Source organism: Nothoprocta perdicaria, unplaced genomic scaffold, assembly GCF_003342845.1.
Source record: "Nothoprocta perdicaria isolate Ctin4 unplaced genomic scaffold, notPer1 scaffold_139, whole genome shotgun sequence".
In the NCBI taxonomy this organism is placed as follows: Eukaryota; Metazoa; Chordata; class Aves; order Tinamiformes; family Tinamidae; genus Nothoprocta; species Nothoprocta perdicaria.
Window position 1 is genome coordinate 571288 of NW_020454527.1, and position 23330 is coordinate 594617.

Consider the following 23330-nt stretch of genomic DNA (forward strand, 5'->3'; position numbering starts at 1 on the left):
CCTGAACATGTCAAACTACCAGCTCAGTCTTCAAACATACATAACTCAAATGATTTTATTCACTATAATTGGAAGAAAAGAGAACAATCTTGTCATACCAAGTCTGACTTCTAAAAACCAACTTCACTCATGCTCACTAATAGAAACTTCCTCCTGGGCTGCCCTGCTGGCCCCAGTAGACTACAGTTCTGCCAGGGAGGTAGTACAGGGGACAGCTACTACAGCATTTCTGGGGTTATTGGCYTGCATTTCTTACATTTATTTGCATGATGTCATTTCTTAAACCTTTTTTAAGATGCAAATCAATAAGTTATTCTTCTTGCACTGATTATACTTTCTCTAATGAAGCCAGAGAAAGCACAGCCACCAGAAAACCCTTCCATTGTAAAGCTGGTACAGTAGCTTTGTTTTTAGAGCCTCTTTCTTCATTTCCTGCTCTCCTTCTTGGACATTTTTTTCTTTATGGAAATTCTCCATTCTGTGTTACTGGTGCCACCTGTCTAGCTGATTGCTAGGGTAGAAATTAGATTTATTCATATTATTCTAGAGTTCCTAGTCTCTTCCAGTTGAGACTACCCATGCATACTATACCCATACTTTTGCTTTCTGGAGATAGTCTTGMAAAGAATGATGCATCTGAATAAATCTGTTTCCTGTGTTTCTCACTGACTTCAGTAGTATTATATAAGGAATGCAATCCTACTCATGTGCTCAAGATCTATGATAAAATAACCTGAGTTACTGTAGCTACAGCATGCTTTGCTCTTATATAGGATACTGTGTGCTGTTGCTTAGGCAATAGGAAGGGATGAGAAGGGCATTGGGATGACATATTCTATTCCTTCCAGTTTATCCTACCTTTGGCACACTAGGGCCACATAAAGGTAATCTGAAATGCTTCCTTAGTATTTGGCAGAGTTGTAGGAGCTATGACAAACCATGCTGGGGGTGGAAGAAAGAGGAACAGAAAAATCAACGCACYACATGCCAAGAGTACCTAAAAAGGCTACCTAAAAGTAGCGTTTAGTTGCCAAAGAGACCCAAAATTTAGCTGCCAAATATGCCCCAAAATGCCATTCCCCTATCAAAAACAGAATGAACTGAAGGCTTAGTTAAACTTGAGGGCTTTTGAAAATCTAATTCTAAATCCACAAAGCAGTTAGCACAGCTACTGTCTTTTTTATTATTATTATTTTCTCTCATAATATATAGCCTTTCTTTACATAGTGGCTTTCAAATTACTTAGATAAACATTCAGCTCCCTCAGTTGTCTTYGGAATCCAGTTTTCCTTTTTCAAAAAAAACTGAATATCTTTTTCTTTATTAAGAAATGCTTTGTAATTCTTCATTATCTAACTACAAGACAGTTTCTCTAACTTTCTGCATATTTTCCATCTTCTTTTGATTAATTCTGACATCTCCATTAAATTATATAGAATCATTCACTTAATGGCATTGCTTCCATTTTGTCTTTTTTCTTTCTACATCTGTCTGTCACTTGTAGGACAAACTTTTCTGCCATGGAAGGATCAAAAGACCTGCAGCTAACAAAAAGGGAATTTAAATCTCAGTGACTCAATATACTTTGCAGGGCTAAAGACAAAGGCACTTTTGAATTTTAAATCTCTGTTTTCTAGCAAAGCATTCAATCACTTTGTTCTCTTACATTGCTACTGATTCTTAATAACATTAAACTCAGCCGGTTACAATTTTTCAAGAAAGGGAAGGTTGGGTGCTGTTATTTCCTTCATTACCAATGTATCTTAACAAGCTTGTGGAAGGCTACTGGCCTGCTACAGACAGAACTGAGCTAAACTGCACCAAAAATAATTCAGATTCAGAAAGTCAGAATCCTCTACTTTTTCTTTCATCAATTGAACTGGAAGAGTAATATGTCACTGCATGTTTCTTTATCTTGGTGGGCTCCACACACACATCACAAAAGGCTCCAAGAGTTGTATGTTCAGGCAATTRCATCATCTCTAAATAAGACCCAATGTTAGAGCCAATGGGAATACATAAAGATGACAGCTGGTGATGCTATATGGGACACTGATCACGGTGATTCATACAACACTAGTCATATCCCCCATATGCTATGGAGTTTGAAGAGCTTTGGTTTTTATTAAGTGACCAGCTAGAAAAAAAAAATAAAACTGATTTCAATCAATCTGAAAACATTTTTTTTCCTTTTTAATCAAAAAAAAAAAAAGCTTGAAATACTTAGCTAAGTTGTGTCACCTTCGTATCTGTAACCTATTCTAAAATACACTTATTTTTAAAATAAAAGAACTGCTAATTATAACTTAGAATAATGGAAACTATTGTGTACAGGTATATAACCATAAAGGTACATTAAGCAATAATATTCTTATCATCCTATTTTTATTATATGTGTTATGAATTTGTTGGTGATCCTTGGGATTCATGCGCTTTTTCCACTTTTGTGTTTTACACCAGCAGAATCTGTGACCCATGCTAAGCACTGGGAAGAATCCCTTCTGTGCAGACACCCCGTGTTACCAAGTTCCACATCTTGTAAAGGAATCCTATCCTAATCCCTGAAGTCCCCTGAGAACTGTCTTGGGATGCTGGGAACTGCAAGAGTAGCTCGGGGTCTCAAACCTAGGAACTAGCACACCTCAGTGGGGCTACACCTAACTGTGTGTAAGGAACCCTTAATAAAAGCCAGATTTTGGCGGGGGGGGGAAGGCAAAAAAAAAACCCAAAACAACAACAAATAAGCGGACATACAAACAACAACAACAACAACAAACAGATAAAGTTTATTGCTTCTTTTTATATCCCAGGCTTTTTTGGGGGACTTCTATTCAGATAAAACTCCCTCCTTTTTCCCTGAATGTCTCTGCTTTGAAACTTGATCAGGATGTATTTTATACTATGGTGTGATGGATATGCTCCTTTCCCAGCTCAGTCTGACTTTTCATAGCTAGTACTATTCAAGTGTTAACCACCAGTGATATTATCTGATCCTGGTAGGTGCCTCACTGATTTCTACCCCCACTCAGACATTAACCATCAACAACAGTCCTGATGGTTGCATCCTGATGAGGAGGTAAAGCTAACGAAGAATACCCCAGCCATACACCAGCTACATTCATCTGAAATGAAAGAATGACTGTAAGTCAATCCTCTTATCCCATAAATATAGGGACAGCCTGAGAGTATGTTGAGTTCTCCTTGCATGGCATCTCCCCTTCAGCAGGCACGCCTCTCAAGGATACTTGTCAAGGYTGAGAGATCCTTTCCACAACAGATTCATGGTAAGTGACTATAACATGCTCTCTTTCTGAACTTGTAAATTTTACTTTGTGCACAAAATTTCTTAGTCATAAACCATTTACCAGGTCTGGGACTAGGATTGGATTCAGTCGCAATCAGACTCCTCTCAGAAGGATCTTGCAAAGCATGGGGGTCCAATCCGAACCTCATGACTCAATGGGAGGGTGTCCTTGATAATTTTRTGTATTATCTTGAAAATTCATGCAGTAAATAAGAAGCAACCTTACCATAGAATCTCGTGAAACCATTGTCCATATCARTAAAACCTATTATTRTTTCTTTCACACATGTGAAGTGCATTATGTGAACATGACTTGTTCTGTGACATATGGTTACACAGACCCTTTCGACAATCACCAGTTCAGGCTCAAAAGGGATCCCCTGCTGAAAGGGATGTTGTGACTGTTGTTCATCTGATCCCACCTCCTCCCTGCACCCAGACACATGAAAAACCACACGAAGTAGAGGATTCAGGCAAAAGCCAAACACAGAACTTAAAATTGCAATTACTTTTTATCCAGAGATTTTTCTTGCTCCAATCGCTGCATAATCCTCCCAAGGAGGTGACAGACAACCTACAGGGGATATCAGCATGGGCATGGACTGTGGTTCATCCTGCCCTTATTGGACCTGTGCTGGACTAACATGGTCATGTAAGCACTGCTTTACCTTTTATCTAACTACAGATTGGGTTTATCTACATAATATTTATTATATTAATAAATTATTAGCCCCTTGTGAGGTTGCTTTTATTTCCACCTTCTGGAAGAAATATATAAACCTGAAGCTGTCACCTTTATCATACTCTGAATTTGGGGCACTATGGTATTAATTTTGTAAGTTGTGCTCATTTCATATACATATATAGCGTACAACTGATACAGTTTTGAACCAYGTACAAGTCAGACAATGCTACGTTAGAATGAAAAATGACATTCCAAATTCAAAAGTCAAAAGATGTTTTTGCAAAATGCTGAAATAAAACAAGCTGGCATTTACAAGACAAGATAATTCATTTGTAAAATGGACTAAGTTCTTGACTTTTCTCTCAAATGGACTTACCCTCTTTAATTTTTTCATGATGTCTGAATCTTTTGTCAGTTAAAAACATGGAATTTCCATCTCTCCAAATGATTTTTGTAAAGTTTATCAAAGAAAAATGAAAATGTGTCCAGTCTTACTATCTACTTCCTCATCTTCCAGGCTGATATCTCATCCCTTTGTCTGGCGCAGCAGCAAGTAAGAGGTGGCATATGAAACACCCCAGCCTGCTTCATAYGGTTCTGTCCCAGATAATTGCTGTTACCTCAATGACAGCTTTTGTCCAGCTCTCTCCAAGCTGCTCTGGAGGTGCTTAATTAAGGCTCACAATAGCTCTGCAATACTACTGTCATTTTAAAATGACACAAAGAAGATAAGGAGCTGCCTTAACATTGAAAAAGGGAAGAAGTGTGAGATCTTCGAGTAGAATTGAAAGAGTGAGACTCAGGAGCTCCAGCTATTAACACTGGAAGAAACCAGCAGCCCATGTCAAAATCCTGTTGTTCCTTAGGTTAATCACCTCTGAAAAGCTTATCTAGTCACTTCTTTCTCTGATCATTCCTGTTTTCTCCTTGCCTGCTACATTGTACAACAGGTTTGAAGGTGCAATTAGTAGTCTGGCCTATCACGACAAAATGTACAAAAGTTGTGGAAAGCAATTTTTATTAATTTTTTTCAAGTGATAACAAAGCCACATGCTTTATACTCTTTACTAGGAAGTTGATAAGCAAATATTATAGGACTATTGTCTACAGAACGCCTGCTGCTTTTCTCATTGCTCTAAAGAAGCACCTGAGTCATTCTGTCTCTCAAACTTAGACCAACTTCATCCAAAGAAAACATTCTGGGAAGTTTAAGATCTTATTCTCTGTACATACAGCTTTTCTCTTCCAGAGTTTTTCATGTTTTTATACTCTAAATTTAGAGTGGAATATATTTCATATTCAGAAAATATCTAGCAGATAGTGGAAGCTACAGACATATGAATAAGGAATTATCCTGTGAAAAAGTTAGATTAATGTATGAATTGTGATTAGAGTGATATATGTTCAAAATCAGCAGCTGGGCTGATAGGAGTCAGGTACTTCACTACCTAGAATTTTATATCTTCAAGCCAATACATTGTTCTCACCCARACACTGATTTATAGTCCTTTGCAATGAATATATACAAGGTGGTAGGCTTAAGGGTTCACTACTGTTTTGATTCACTAGCTTTCCTCAGCCACCAAGGTTCACAGTAACTGTAGGCTCACAGGAAAAGCAAGGCCAACGTAGTAAATAATATTTCTCTGATATTCAGCTGATTAGAAAGATAGGTCTGAATGACTGCTCAGCCATAAACATCYTAAACTTTATTGGAGTAAATGGAGCTCAGAATCTGGATCCAAATCATGTTGCTGAAGCACAAATGGTTTACATCTGCCTTCAGATATTGCCTTTATCATTCATTGCACACATTTCTTAAACTGCTTTATCGACATTAACAAATGAAACCTACGGGATCTCTAGGAGCTAAATGTCATCTCAAGGGAGGTGTGGGAAAATGATTCTGGGCTTTGGCTAGCTGTGAACATCATGTAATTGTGTGGGTTTTTTTCAGTTAATTTATTCCTTTCACAAGAGACAAAAGTGGGAAGTCCTCTGTACTGAAAACCAACAGTGATGGACCTGAGCATCAATAACAGAATTCACTGTATATGACCATTAAGAAATTAAGCTGCAAGGCATCTTTTGGGGACAGAATTAGAAGATCAACAAATAGCTGGTCACTACTCCAACCTCATGCAATAATGAGAGACCAAGAGTTTTTGTAGCAACTAGAAGAGAGAATACTCCCCAAAAGTACAGATGCACATAGAGATATTTGTCAGAGTTGCCCACTACTCTAGTTATATTCCACTCACTCACAGCACTCAGATGCCACTGACAAATGAGCCATATGTTTATATTTGCATTCCTTTCATGAAGGTCTCCTGTAATTACTCAAGAACAAACTAAACACACACAACTAAGAAACTACACTTGGGAGATCAACCAGGATATAAAAGCACATAAAGAATAAACTACCTCAGTAAAAATGAATGGCAAAAACCTAAAAATAGTTATTGCAAAAGTAATTAGATGAAACAAACAAGTCTCAAAAGAGAACAGCCCTAAATGAGCTGTAGCCATAATAGACTAYGCAGAGCTGGAATTGCTGAAACGTGCCAAAGACTTGTGTGAGTAAAGATAGCAATAAGAGGACAAAACCCATTGTGCTTCATTAATAAATCAAAGTGAAACACAGTTCGCAGACACATGAATAAACCTCTGTATCTGTGGGGGAAATAGTAGCATATGAGAAATGTGAAGCTGAATATATTAAGCAGAGGAGAGACAATTCTGCAGACAAACAAATGGCAAGTATCCAGTCAGTTCCCAATTAGAGATATTGATTTTGGCCAAAAATATGCCAGAAAATTGAAAGAAATAAACAAAACAACACAGCTTTATCACATTGCCATCTAGAGATTATCAGGGAATAGGTGGTGACAACAGGCTGCTCTGGTTTGGAGTGTCGCTATCTGTAACCATAGACCTATATCTGACTGATGAGAAGGTTTCACATAATGCAGGTACATTATTCTTTCATCGTTATGAAGAGGTCTGAAGGGGGAAATTTAGGCACTGGGAAGATCTCCTTGATCTGCAGATGAACAGCATACATTTGAACACATTGCGTGTTCACACAAACTGGAGCGAGAGCCCAGCCTGGTGCAGCTGAGCTTACAGACTGATGKCTGGAAACGGTTCAAGCAGGAGAGACTGGAGCTTCGGGGAACAGGGRTGGGATAGGGAGCCAGGCAGCTGCTGGAGGCTAAAATATATGATTTGTTTGTTTCCAGGGGAATAGTGTCTAGTCTGAAACTGAATTATTTCCTTGTTGTCACCTTTGTCAATAGTTCATTGCTGCCAAGTTCTGTCTGGAACACACAGGTCTCTGACAGCAYTTGGAACCCTGGCTAACACCTAGTAAGCACCAGTAAAATTAGTAATTAATCCTTCATGATGGACAGTGAGGTGGGAGCATGTTAGCTTTGCTTCTGAGTCTCCAGTAAGAACAACTCAAATTATTCCACAACTGACCACTATCCCCTCTTCAGGGCCCAAGACCTCCTTCAATTTTCCAAGAAGGAAAAAGAATCCTGTGGAGAAGAGTTGTCCCAATCATATTTTTAATGCGAAAGATATTAATTAAAAAGGGAGGAGAGAGGAACAATGTAACAAAAACTGTTTGCAGAAGTGTCTAAAATACATAGTTTTTTTTCATTTATCTAGAATAACTGACTGCCTTTTCCAAGACTTTATAACAAATGTTTATCTTTCTCTGAGTTTATTTCTTCTTGGACATATTTCTTCCTCTTAGAATCTCCAGCATCAGATACAGATATTTAATTACCATATCAACAGTAAAAAGGAAAAAGTTAATAACCACAGCAGTGCAACAAGAAATGTCCCATTGCAGGTACATTTTCATTAGTTTATTTAGCTTGGGCTACATTCTCTTATATTGAAGCCTGAAGTTCTGTTTGACTTCTGGAGAAAAACTTGTGCCTATTCTGGAGAAAAAGTTTTTGTATAATCTCTCTTCAAAGAGCAAAAAACAGTGGGAAAGATATTAGCCATATCARGGAGATTGATTTTTTAATTCAGACCCCCACGGAATTTGTTCCATATCATTCCTAGTTGGCTCAGGAGTTTATTAAACGAATCTTCCAGCCCAATCATTCTATTGGAATTTCATCTTCTAATGGCAGACACCACAAAACTGGGAGGGATGGTTAATATTCCAGTGTGTTATGCTGCCATTATGCTCGACAAGGAGCACCACTCGCCACAGGCCTCCAAACAGACTCGGTCCCATTTATCATCACCCTCTGAGCTCTGCCATCCAGTCAGTTCCCATTCCAGTCACTGTCCTCTCATCCAATCCAATCCGKAGCTTTCCTATGAGGATGTTATGGGAGTCTATCAAAAGCCTTGCTGAAGTCAAGATAGGCAACATTTATTGTTTTCCCATTATCCCAATAATTTCCCAATTATTATTATTGATCAGCTTCTTTCTTGTAGGGATGCACCAATCCTGACTTTGAAGAAGGTGGTGCTTGAATATYAGCCGGCTCTCCTGGACCCCTTTTCCTTCTGGAACCCTGACCCAGGGGCTTCCTCCAAGGAGCTCCCTGMAGAGGTCCAAGTTGGCTCTCTTTAAGTCCAGGGTTGCAATCCTACTTCTTGCCCAGCTTCCTCCATGTAGGGTCGTGAATACCAACATATGGTGGTCACTGTAGTCAAGACCGCCAGCAACGAGGGCAACCTTTCCCACTAGACCATCTCTGTTTCTTAGTATCAGCTCTAGCAGTGCCCCTCTCCTTGTTGGCTCATCTATCACCTGCACCAAGAAGTTATCTGCAATGTTCTGAAGGAACCAAGAACCTCCTGGGTTGTCTGTTCCTAGCTGTGTGGTTAACCCAGTGGACATCAGGGTGATTGAAGGCCCTCATAAAGACCAAGATCTCTGATTGTGAGGCTTCTTGCAGCTGCCTGTAGATGGCCTCATMCACTTCCTGGTCAGGTGACCTGTAATAAATATCCTCCACAGTGTCACCTTGCTGGAATACCTTTTAATCGGCACCCACAGGCTGTCAATTTGCACTTTGTCTTCCCCTTTGCTGAGCTCCATGCATTCCAGTTTCTCTCTCACATTAAAGAACAACTCCACCACCTCCTCCTGACCTGTCCTTCCTGAAAAGCCTAAAGCCATCTATGGCCATGTTCCAGTCATGAGAGCTGTCTCACCATGTCTCAGTAATTGCAATGAGATTATGACCCTGTAATTGCATATGCATCTCTAGTTCTCCTTCTTTATTCCCCATGTTGCATGCATTTACATAGAGGCATTTGAGTTGAACACTCAATAYGCATTTCTTTCTAGCTGGGGCAACTGGTACTTGACTATGTGAGTCTTCAGTATCATGTAAAGCTTYCTATCGCTGAAAAATCCAAAGCTGTGGCGATGACATGAGCCACAGGGCCATGTATTGATGCACTTGTTTCTTTCTRTATTGAGGATTCCTCCAGGACTATAACCCACCTTTTCTTCCTCCTGCTCATGGTCACAATACAGGAGGTTTGCCTTTCAAACAGCACTGATGTTTTTGGAGAAGACGGACTCTTGCTTTCACCATCCATTGATTGTCCCTTCATCCTCCAGGACCTTGTATCTGTTGGATTGAGGTACCTGGWAAAGTGAGATGGGAAAAGAAGGATTTCTCCTGTCACCTCAAGCCTGAACTTTTATCCATACACTGTCGTCCTGATTTTTTTTCTCTTGTGTTAGCTAGGTGATGGAATCCTCTTTTGGACTTTCTGATGCCTACTCCTCTTTCTCCCTCTCTGACTTCCAGATACTCCTCARCTTTTCAACCTTTTCAACCTCAGCTTTTTGAACTTTTAGTTCAACTACCATGTTGAACAGACCTTCCACCTGCTCGCATCTCACAGTTGCTCTCCTGCAACAGTCCAAAGGAGGTATCAGGCCTTGGCACTCCCTGTAGCCTGACACCTGGACTGATTTACTAGTTCATCAGTCTGGGTCAGTCTGGGTCCCTCTCTCCTTTTTAGTAAGTGCTGACGCAGCCCTCCAAGGAGTAATTGCTATTGTGGGTACTCTGGGGAGCTCGCTGCTGCACGTCCTGCCTGCACATCCTGCCTGCACCAACTGCTGCGCTGCTGGTTGCTCGTGCTCCCTGGGGGCAGATCCTGTAGGCTCAAAGCTTGGGCTGTCTTCCCTGCTGGTGCTGTTTGCACTGCCTCAGTGGTGCCTGGGGCTGGGGGTGACTCACTCCCCCTGCCCTGGTGTCTGCACTTCGCTACGTGGCTTCTGCAGCTGATTTAGCTCCTCTCAGAAATGTTCCCCAGCACCAGCCTCTGCTCTGGAGCTGTTCCCTACAAGGAGGACTGCAGGCAGGACTGAAAGACAACCCCTTATTAACAAAGAAATAGCATGTTTGTGAAGAGAAAAGAAGGAGTTCTCATCAACATGCAAATCACTGTTTTACTGGAATTCTGCCAAAATTCTGAGCCATAGCGTAATAGATTTGCCAAAACCTCTCCTTAATCAATTGTATGCTACCTCTAGTTTGTCATAAATCTTTGCATAGGAATACATAAGCTAAATAAGTTTTGTCACCAAAACTTCTGTAAAGTTATATCATCTCCTCTGGAAAAAAAAAAAAAAAAAACACGCGTAAGGAAGAGAGTTTATAACAAGCATTCACTATTGCCGTGGGCACAGGAAAGTTAACATGAGTTCCCTTAGGGGAGATAGATTAGTGACAAAGGTCATGGAAATATGTCATATAAAAGTTAATGACAAAGCAGAAATTCATCACTTTCATGTTATCTAAATGAAGCACTTCAATAAGGTCATCTGGAGATTTCTGAAACAAAATCTTTTTAGAATTTTCCTTTTATGTGAACCTTAGGAGCACTTATCTGCAGTTAGAGATAAAAGAGAATATATATATATATATATATATATATATATATATACACACACATACACACACAATTACTGAAGAACAAAATTTTCAAGTTTTGGCCAGTATTTTTTTGCTTTGACTTTGGTCTGAACTTTTCTGTGTTGAGCATAGACTGTAGTTCTGCAAAATGCAAGGAAAACCTAACTGGAACTGGAAAAGTTATCAGCCTTTAGAAAACCTTGGTGTGAGAATGACCAGTAGAGGTTCACTAGGGCATGACAAGAGTTAATGGACCGAGGATCAGCCGGACTTTCCCCATGTGAATCTCTAGGCTACTGCAAAGAGGCACATGACATGGTAAGCAATCTGTGTGCTCTCAGGGATGTCCCAGCCGGATTTGCCATGTTGGAGAGGGTAAAGCAGCCTGGCATAAATGCAGAGGTGAGGGAACTGAGTACCGTGAGAAGTAATGCTGGTACAGAGAGCTGAAGTTGGGCAGGACACAGATCTGGGAATGGAGAATTCAGACAGAGCAGGGAAGCTCACATTGATGTGATGAAAAGATTGGGATTAGGAGCCAAGAGGTGAGTTTCAACCTGGAAATTTAAGATAGAAGATGTACTGACCCAGAGATATGAGAGCAAAAAATCTGTCAGATAGCTATTCCAAGGATAGCTAAGAATGCAGAGGCAGCCCCAATTTTACCATTTCTTAGCTGTTGAACAGCTGGTCTAGAAACCTCAATTTTTTCTTCAAAAATTGTCTCGATGCTGATACTATCTCAGATGACCATAGTACAAATAAAGGTTAAGGTGCAAAAAGAGTGCATAAGCACAGTTTGTACAGTCATAAAGTTGACTCCTGAACTCATCCATTTACAGACCCACACATGCACAATGTTAAGCTCTGTCATTTTAAAGTAAGATATTTCTCTTTCTGACCTAAAGTCAATTTTGTTTGTGAAACGGGCTTGAATCGTCATGAGTGTTGGTGCTGTATGCATCTTCGTGGCCACGTGCATCTACAAATATATATATGCTCACAGTCGCAGGTGTGGTAATACTCTCATTCATTCTAATTTCTTAAAGAGCAGGAAATAATTTAATAGAATAAGACAGCTCCTCAGCAATAAAAAAGAAAGATATAATGATAAATGCAGAAATTATATCCTTCTGCTAGAGACCAAGATATGAAACAAAGTGCAGACAATTGCAAAATAACTATTTAAATCATGATAAAACAATTTTAATTTGTAGCATTCAATGTGTTTTACAAAGATCAACATTTTATGCCCATTTGAAACCTATTAAATAGAAGGATATATGGAGGTGAAATGGAGAAGGTCACAGTAAACATGAAAGCTTGGGAAAAGAACCCAGGATCAYTAAGTAATGCTTCCTCTATCAGGTCTTCAGAGGTGTTGACTCTGCTTCTCTACTGTCTGCAAAAGAAGAGCTCCCAGACATGGTGCTAGGAAAGGGATGGGACATCGAAAGAGCAGCTTCTTCTCAGGGATTGCACAGGCAAAACTCACAAAAAAAATTTCCAGGAGCATTTTTCTGGGGTATTTTTAAGCAATTCATTAACATCTGTGTCTGACAGCACTTTGACCATAGGATTTAAACCAGTAAGAAAACAGTGATGCTGGCTAAGTAAAGAGCCTTTCGCAAACAAAGATAAGAACAGAAAAATCTTTCCAACTTTCTTCAGTGAGTTTATTGCATGTAAATAATATATGCAGGTTAGCTTTTGCATGCAATGAACTCCACAAATCAGCCTAAGCACAATAACAATATTTATATATATATATATACAACAGCATTTGCGATAAATATTTTTTCAATGAGAGACTGCGGAAGATTTTTCATTTTAATCTGTTATTTGAAGATGTTAATATAATTAATAATAGAAGCAGTAGCATTTGATTTGACATGGCAATATGCAAGAAACAGTCCCTGTCTTAAAGAGCACAAAAGGACAAAACCCTTAACAGAAGAGGTTGTTTCTTCTTCTCCCTTCATTTCACTCCACTATTTTTAGATCCTCTTGCCTTAGGACTCATCAGAGTTATATGGCTGGAGGAGAGATTTCATAGGTAAAAAGCTGAAGTCCTAGCATATCAGCAGAGCTAGATTTATTTCACTAAATGTGGTACTGGTTTAATTCATTGAGGGCCTGGTTTCTCATTCCATATCTGGACAAACACCTCACACATTCTTCTCACATCAAAAATCAGCAGTGCTGCAGCTTGGCAGTCAAATAACCCCCTGATCTATTCCTGCAGAYAGCAGTTTCAGAACCATCTTGCTGTTAATGATGACCTCGTCTCCTGGAAAAAAAGTAAAAATAAAAATACTCTGTAATTTGTCTCTTGCTACTTTAGACTACTTTTTTTTTTTTTCCATCAGCATTTCTGTGGCCCACCTGCAATTAAATCAACTCGACTTCCAATGATGTGTAGTAGGGATGACATTTCTAACAATTCAGCAGCATTCATAAACTGAAAACAGATGATAATTAACATACCTTTATCCAAACCAGTAGTGATATATATCAGATTTTTTTTTCTTTTAAATCAAGCAATGGCAAGGAGGATAACTCTGAAACCAGCAGGATACAGAATCATAGACTCACCCTGGACCACTGTGGGACTTTAATTTTTTTTTTTTTTTTTTTTTTTGTGAGCTACAGTAGGTTGTGAGTTATAAGATCACCAGGAAGGTAGTGAACTTATGGCAATAGCCTTGGCTTTTGCAGAAGGGTAGCAGTGGGCAGAGTAAAGTAAGTAAGGAAATGCACCGCTAAATCAAGAGATAAAGCCAGGTCAATTAGATGTTACCATGGTTCTCTGCAGCTTGGCCAAGTAATTAATTTTGTTCAAATATATACTTTTTATTGATACACTTATGTAACAGGAATTTCACAGTGCACTAACTGCATGAGTTTCCAGAAGAATGTGTTTCCTGGTGCATGAGTTAGGTAATGTTTAAAATTAGATACTATCTGGAAAAGGATGTATTTGTTAATTATACAAATAATAATAATTATTTGTTAATGTTATTATATTTTCATTTTGCAGGCTTAAAAGCAAGCTTGAGTAAGAAAAATAGTATTTGGCTGGACAGTATGAAAAGAGAAGAAAAGAAGACATTCAGCTGAGATGAGGTGAGATTAAGAAGATGAACTGAGACTGACAAAAGATAATGCACTACAGAAAAAAGCTCACCTTTCACAGTGAAAAGGACATCATATGAACAGAACAMAGATTTTATAGCCATAAAATACAGGCCAAATTGTTGAAACAATGGAAATGAGGCTGCCTGAACTGCAACACAGGTCCCACTCTGAATCAGTAACTTAGGAAAAAAAAAATACAGCCTGACTTTTATTCCATAGTGGATATGCAACCAATACTTAGATGACATGTGGATTACTGTGTGCTGACACTCTTGCCATCTTAAATAAAGTGTGTTTCTCTAACCATATGCATGTGAAAATTTTTCATTCGCAAACTAGACTGAACCATCAAACCCCCAAGGCTTTAGGCAACTGTGACTTGTCTTTTCTCCGTACGTGTTAAAGCTTTTTTTTTTTTTTTTAATCTTTTTGAAGCACCGTAGAATATCATTTTGTGATTTCTGTTTCAAAGTTCACCTTGTTAAAAGATTGCATTAATACCCCCAGAGAGAGAGAATGCGAGAGAACAAGAGCACATAGAAGAGAGAAAATTCAATACTACATCAGTCCCTAACACTGCTCAGATACATGCAAACTGTTTCTGACATACTTGTGAGGGCATTTGACTATTTCTTATTTTACAAATTTTCATCATAGAAAAATATTTTTGGCTTTTATTAAATCTCAGGATCCCATTCTGTGCCCCAGACCAATGAAAGTTAGCCACATCCTGCAGAATGAATAGGACTAACTGTGCTTTGTGGGGACAGATATGTTCATCACCACTGCTGGTCTGCTGGTTGCATCCCAGATACTCAAAGATGCCAAATATGCAAAAATGCAAATATGCATTTCTGGAAGAGTCTGGCTCTTCTGGGATACAACAGGAACATGGAGAAGAAGGAAATTCCCTCACATGCTCCTTCTGAAGGAATCCTCACTAACTGAAACCCCAGATTTGCATGGAGTTTCAAAAAGAAAAAATAAACAATCAAACAAACAAACAAAAATTCTGATAAGTAGCTCTGTAAAATGAGGATCTCCAATTCCCACTGATTTGCAAAGCTGAGTTTAATTCTGTATCTCAAAATGCTTCTGAAGTTATGCAGCATATATATGAATATATATATATATATTTAAAAAGCAAATGTGAAGAGTGATTAGAGTAAGAGACATTTTAAAGATGTGAAGCTCTTGAAGAAGGAGAAGGTCTTCATATTATGCAAATGATACCAAGCATCTCAATGACATATGTTAATATAGTAATTAATCATGGTAACACTGAAATAATTTCTGTGTCAAGGTGTAGTCTGGTATTTCCTCTTCTACCTACACAGGAGTTTATTCTACCTAAACATAACCAGGTCAGTGTTGAGGTAAAAGGATCCACAGTAATTTGAATTTGTAATTCTCACCCTGTGGCAAACTAATGTCAGAATTTGACTTGCATCAGCTGAAAGTTCCCTATCTTTTCTTGAGCCTTCACATTCTTCTATAAAACAACAACTTCTCTTCCTGGACACTTGCTTTTAATTAGGCACTCGATGTTTGTGTGCTTCTTTGAGCAAGATCCTGACTCTCAGAGAACTGGGCTTCCGCAAACACAAGCCTTATCTCAGCTTCACACTAGTCACCCTGCAGTTCAGCTGGGAAATACACAGAGCTCTTCTGGTCTTTGTCACAGGCTTTCACTTCGCGGGCGGTCTCTTTTATTGCAGCTTTTTAAATTCTTTCTTCTCCCAAAAAGCAAAGTGTACCCCTAACAAATAAGGATTACCAACTCCCTGATCTATTTTTCTTTAATCAAGTGGCTTTTGTATTAACTACAGAAGCTAGTTATTGTGCATTGACCTGAGCCAGGTGACAGCAGTTTTAATTAACCTCCATAACATTGACTATGTTACGAGATCAGGGACAGCAAATTCAGTTCATTCTCACCCCAGTCCTCTGTGTCACACCTTTAAGACAGCAGCAAACAAGATTTGTAGAGAAGAGCAAGTCCTCTGCCAAGCACATTTTTTTTTTTTTATCCAGATAAAAAATCTTACAGATAACAGGAGTTTTGCCTAGGCGAATATCCCGGTATCAGTAGATACAATTATGGAGATACATTTTCACTTTACTTCCTAGGGTCTGGAATTACTGAGATTAAAAAAGTAGGTGGAGCTCTGCCCCATGATTCATTTGGTGAAGCTGACAAYGTATGTTGTTACTTACAGCTGCTATTCATAGAATCATGTACGAAACTGGACTCTGCTTCTTAAACCATTCACCACAGAGCAGCTGTTTGAAGGGAGGCAGGATGCTCTGGGATAAGGATGCTGGATTTGGCTGTTTGCTCTACCACAAATTTCATTGTGGATTCCTGGCCAAATCACTTAGGCTTTGGGCTGAGATCAGTTAAGCAAGAGTAGGTAAGATTTGTTTTTGCATTTGAGGGTAGGGGGTCAGTGAATGATGACACAGGGACAGCTGGGATGTATTTCCCTTTAAGAAAAATAAAAAGATAAAAGCATTGTGTGTGTGTGATTCTGTGATTAAAAAGCATTAGCAGTTCTGCTGGCAGCAACAGCAAAAGTCTGGATGACTAAATGAACTAACACCCTCCTTCTCATCCTTTGGGCTTTTCCTTTCAGTTCATGACTGACATGTGTGTAATAAAGATTCAGAGCTTTTAAATGACCAGACAAGGAAGAGCCATTCCTGATGGTTATGCTGTGGTGGAAGAGAGAATACTGCATGCYAGAGTTTAGCTCTGCCACCTGCTTTCCAAGCATCCCAGTTTGGTGTCAGCTGATACACTATACATTGACTAGTGAATTCTCAGTCACTAAAACTGAGCTGATTAATTTCGGGAGAGAGAATATTGTGTGAAATTCTTAGTTSAACTAGACTCATCCTGGGAGGTTTTAATGATATGTGATATCTCCTATCTACACTTTTATTTTAGATTGTTACCAAACCACGAATATTTAGATAACTTTTCCTGGAAAAACAAAGTGATACAGAACAAAACAACTTTTCTTTCATGATCAGTCAATGAACTAAAGTCTTTATTTCTCAATATGTGTTCTGTAAGCTCTTTGAGACTTCATTTCAGATTGGAGGGTCTGAACTTGAACCATTTCCAATGGTTCCAGAACCAATTCTGACTAACTGTGCTTAGAGAAGATAAGATGTCATCAGGTTATAAGGTGAAGGGCCTGATTCTATAAAGAGCCTTCCCTGCTGCACATCAAATTAATAAGTAACTAAATATATTTTTGCAGTTATTTTTAATCTCCCCAAATTGCTAATTCTCCCTGGGCTGGATTAACTTTCAAAACTAAGCTAATACTACTACTACTACTACTAATAATAATAATAATAATAATAATATTTTTGGTGGATTGCAAGGTGAACTTCTGAATAAGACCAAGTAGTTTGGAGACACTTGGTCTCGTTTTTTTTTTGGCAAGTGACAATCTGTACCTGCTGTCAAATCATTAGAATTAGAGCAGAATGGTGTAGATACAAGTCTCCTTAGATGTTTCAGGTATTTTTTGGACAGTGGAATTCACRCAGGTGAAACAGTAGTTATAAGTAATAAAATGTTTTCTAATGACACAGTAGATATATATATATAAAGATGTATTCTATGTATATATATTTATATGGGAATACTGCATATTTGAAGAGCAAATTCAACAGATATTCTGTCAAATCTTTTTCATAACGATAATCAGGTGAGTGTTCTTTGCAAAGACAAAGCCTTAGTTATCATTATCTTCACAAAGTCTCTCTGTTATCATAGACAGAAAAGGATAGTTATCTTTCTAAAAGGCAGTTACTATTGCTATTAGCAACTGCTTCTTCGAAAGACAATGTTACACTTAGAATTTTCATGTGTGTTTCTAATCTATTTCCCATTATCCCCTTTGTAGTCAACCCCCTCAATAACTCCTCAGTATGGCTAGTGCACATGAAGTCTTGCTGGATGATGTACACTTGTAGAGGAAGTCATTTCTGTCACGTCACCCAGAATATCAGCCAGTTAATCACTGAAGGGTATGAGGTACGTCAGGCACAATTTGCCCTTTGTGGATGTTCCCAAACTCTTTCTGGTATGGAAACAACTTTCTTGTATGGAAACAACTTTCTTGCATGGAAACAACTTTCACTGGACATGTTCCATAACTTTTTTTTCTTCTTTTCTTTTTTTGAGGGTGGGAATGAAGATAGGCTACCTAGCCCAGGGTTTCCCTGATCATCCCAACTGATGTTTCTTGAAGATGAGCATAATGTCAACTACAGGCTTTACAAACATTTCAACYTCACACRCCAATGCACTACAAAGTGCAACCTATTTTGCCATTAACACAGAAGATTTAATGTTCTTATATTACATGTTAGCCATTAAAAACTTATTCCTTGATATTGTTATGCCTGCCACAGAAACTAACAAAACTTTCAGCTAGATCTCTCAAAAATAAAAGGGACTCTGGCTGTAACCCTGGTGGTTGCAAGAAGCAAATTAATATGGTTTAGTATGCTGCAGAAAGCCTGATATTTCTGCAAAACATGGAATTTCTGAAGTGCACTTTGGGCAAATAAAACTCAGAATAAAATCAGCTGTTTTGTGCAGCTCATATACGTTAGGCCTGTGGCATTCTGTAGCATGAGATTTGTTGACATCTGCCACAAAGTTCATACATGTTGCATAAGGTAAATTAGAGAAAGAAGTACTATAGGGAAATGTGACTTAGTCGTTAGTAATAATCTGTAAGAGTACTRTCGTGTAAGGTTGTGAAATCCCTATCTCTTGATGGATTTTAATAAACAACAGCCAGAAAGATACCTGTCAGTATGGTGATCACATTCAGGTTAAGTGCTGAATTAATGTTCAGAATTAAATGACCTATTGAATTCTCCTTCAAAGAAATTTCAGCAAATTATCATGACTGATCCATGAGATTCAAGAAAAAAAAAAAGATGACAAGTTTCCATTACAGTTAGTTCAGCAATACATCAACATAGTGTTGATAAATGACATTCAAGATAAGACAGAATGCCTAGATCTCAAATTTATAAATATACCAATTACCTCAGAGTTTGTTTTCCAAAGGATTGAATCAATTCTTTCCCCTACTGACTCCCAGTTTCTGTCATTTGCACTTTATATGTCTTTACTACTGCTGCACACTCCATCCTTCCTCATTCTCAGTCATGAACTCTTGGCTCTGTTAAACATCTTCTGCCTTTCAGAGAGTTACAGTAAATATTTGACTGACATCATTTCAGAGGGGATGAAGGATTCCTGAATATTGCACATAGAGCTCCACAGGGGGAAAGTAACTATAAGAGTGTTATAGAACATAATATATACAAGCCAAAGAGAAAAAGGACCAAAATATTAGCACACAAAGGAACCAGCAGCTTCCAAAATTTGATATGTACTCTATCCACTGTGCATTAAAACATGCATTCAAGGTACGAATCCAGGCATATTAACACTACAGCAGATGGTGTTAGCTATGGTAGTCAATGATATGTCAATCAATTAGTTTGATATTTAAGGAGTCTTCTGGATGCTACAAATCTTCAATTAGTTCTCAGAAGACATTTTATTTATATGCTGAACTTCACCATGGATCAGTCAACACACACCAGTTGTATTAGGTGTAAGGTTTTGTAACAGTAAAATGCACTCCTGAATCTCTTTGGGTTTTAATGCTCATTGACTTGGACAGATAATCAATTGCTGCATCTCCAAAGGCCCATAGATATTGACTTGGTCTCCAAAAGACTTTATAAAGAGTTGTTTGGGGGATACTTTCACTTCAAATTGAATTGTGGACCATTAAATCTCCTTAGTAAAATATTGGAAGAAAGACTGGATGTCAATGTTCCTTTTGCATTTTTAAGTAGAAAACAAACGCTCATGGCTAAAGATGAGGTTCCTAGAAGGATCACATATTGTTCTTTTTCTTTGGCACATTCTTTTAATTGTTATAGATTTTATCTCCCCTGCAGATAGAATGCATTAACTTTACAATATTCACTCTGCTTCTCCCACAAGACAATAATATAAGGTACCTTCTTAGCATGAGATATGGATCTGAAGCAAGATGATATGTCAATCAATTAGTTAGATATTTATCTCTGGTTTCCTGCCTACACACTTGAGCCAGGTGGAGGACTGGAGGACAAAAGGAAGTGGGAAAATTTTTGTCTTGAAATGCATTTTTTGTTGCATGCTACCATCTATGCCACTGTACAAAAAGTTAAATTAAACTTCACACTGGTGAAAAATTGATACAAATTGAAGCTATTGGATTAATAAAGATGGATGAATCATCTTGCTTGTCAGTAACCTATACAATTGAATCTCCTCCATTTTGTTTGATTTTTCTAATGAATTGTCAGTGTGGATGCCCCTTTATTGACCCAGTGCCAGATCCAGGAGTGTTCCAGACCATTCTAGTTATAATGCTAGTTATATAGCATTGTACMAGAGGTATGTGATCTTTGACAATGTCAGCTATTCCACAAGATCTGGTGCATGTTCAATGAAGGCTTTTAATATTTGACCTATAAGATGGGATTTTGGCAAGACATATGCAAGAATAATCCAAAAAAAACTCTAGGTTGTAAACACMAATTAAAGAAGACTTCTTACTCAAAAAAAAGTAGTAGTAAGTGTTAACAAARAAGAATGTAGTAATGATGCAAATGTAGACTGATGTAACCAAAATGAGCTTTGCAATCCTTATTGACAGTACTTAACATGTTCTATATGAATACATTAGGCATTATAACTTATACAATGCATGAATATTATGTAAATATTTTAGTTTTATACCTACATTTTTATTGCATGCAATATATTAATTATAACATATTTATCATGTCTAAGTATTTATACCCTGAAAAATATTTTTACTTCAGTTAAGGAATACTGTGCCTTGAACTCCTCTAGATATCTTTGTTCATTCCTGTGAATCAGACATCTTCTATATGAGCTTTGTCTTCCCATGACCTGTCTYGGCTAATCTAAAACTCATCTAAAAAAACCTATTCAGATTATTTAATCTGACATGGTGACATTGTAGGAGAGCTGGAACAGACATTTCAAAGAAATAAGGAAACAGAAACATCAGTCATATTCTCACTAGGACCTGAAAGGCATGTAATAAACAAAGAATGATACTAAGAATGAGGTACACGGGGCTTCCTGCTGTAAATCTGAGAAAAGACAAAGACAAAACTTCCCAAAAGTAATCTGGATCACAACTGAGGGAAGGAGAATACATCGTTCAGTTTCCCCCACCTGATCTGCAAGAAACAAGACAATTTGCTGCCACACAGTGATGGCAGAACCACTTCGGGTACAAGAAATGTCAGCAAGCAGAGAAATGCTTGAATGGACCTTTTTGGGGCTACATCAAAGCCTTTGCACTACATCCATCTTCTTCCTTCCTTCCACACCCTCAGAGCTGCTTACTCACATATGCCTATCTATTCATTAACATCCAATTAAGGCATATATCTGCTAGAGCTTTACATCAGCATTACATTGCTCCACATTATGACTGCCTTGAGCTTAGTCTTATCTTCATATTTGTTTCCAGTGCACTAAGAGCAAAAGCAGCTTTTTCGTGGTGATTGACAAGCAGAAGGGAAACAAACACTACAATTTAAGGAGGATGAAAGAGCAGAATGTGCTTCTCATCAAAAAACAATCTCTCCTCAGGGCTGTGCCCCAGAGAGGAAGGGAGATTTTTTTTTTAATTAAAGGAACAAAGTATAGAGAAGAGTATCACAGTTGCAAATAATGTAGTCAGAATCTAAACATGGTAATTGCAGAGCCTTGGTCTGCATTTGGGGAGTTTTGCTATGTGAAACAACTGCAGTGTATCACTTTGCCTCTCTAATTCTCTTGCTTTCTTTCCAGACCATTTCTATATGCCCAAGCTGTAACTCAATGCCAGAGATTAATGACTAAACCTAAGATGATTTCCTAATAAGGTTTCATACCATCCCTCAGATTGTGTTACACAAAAAGATGACCAGAGACATGCTCAAAGATGCTCCAGAAAGCCTTGCTAACTTGTAATATACTTTTGTTTTTTTCCTAAAGAGAATATTCACAGCTGTTTTTGACAGRTCTGAGAAATGGAGATAGAACAAGCAGTCTCACTTTCTGCTGGCAAATCTAATCTTGCCCCGTGGACAGATTTYTCCTCCAAGACACAGAATATAGAACTAGAGGAATGATTCAGGGTATTTTCCACTCATTCCTAAGCACACCGTTGCTTGGCCACAGCATTCCATCTTGCTTTCCACAAACCACTGCAACAAAGCCATGGGGAACAAGCAGTTTCAGAGATATGCTAAAAAGCTAAACTTCAAACCCTGTGAAAAATGTATAAATCAAAGGACTTTTTGATAAAGCAGCATGGAGTGTTTAGACATTATTTGGTTCAGAACTGACTACAGTTTCATCTCAATACAAAAAATACTCTGCTGTAGTATTTCACATAGAAATATTTACCACAAAGACAGATTGCCTTTAGGGAGGCAATGCTTCCTGCCTCACTCTCAGCAAGACAAGGCACAAACAAATGCCAGACAATATCTGGCTATATTAATAAAATTGTTTAGACTGGTTGTCATTACTCTTTGACTTGCTGTTACTCCAGGACTTTCTACTTAATTGCTTAATGTGAAGTTGTGTTGGTAAAGCAGAGAGAGATGTGATTAACTACTTTCTTTGAATTTATCTTAGCCTAGCTTCCATATTCTGAAATCTCGTGCATCTTTTTTACATAAATATCACCTACAAAAGTCATCTGTTCTCACTATCATCGCTTATTTTTTTCTTTGATACACTAAACACATCAAATTTTCTTAGTTTCTCTGTAGAAAATAATATTTTCCTATTATTCTTTTCTAAGTCCTTTTCAATCTTTCATCTACTTTTTTGAAGAATGACTATTAGAACACAGTGCAAAAATGTATCATTAGTGCCAAAGGTTCATGATTCATAATAAGAGCTATTTCTGGTACTTAAGCAATTGAAATAKATAGAAAGAAACATGCAAGCCCATGTCATGGCAACTGCAGAAGCCATACTACTTGTTCATACAAGATATTTCTCCATCAATTCTTTGGACRTTTAGATATGTAGCCCTAGCTACAATAACACATTTTCTACTGTCCTGGTGCCCTCCAGTTAGTGATTTCAAGGRAAAGGTCCCAGTTCTCTACGATTCACTAATTTCTCTTGTGCCTAGAAGCATGACCT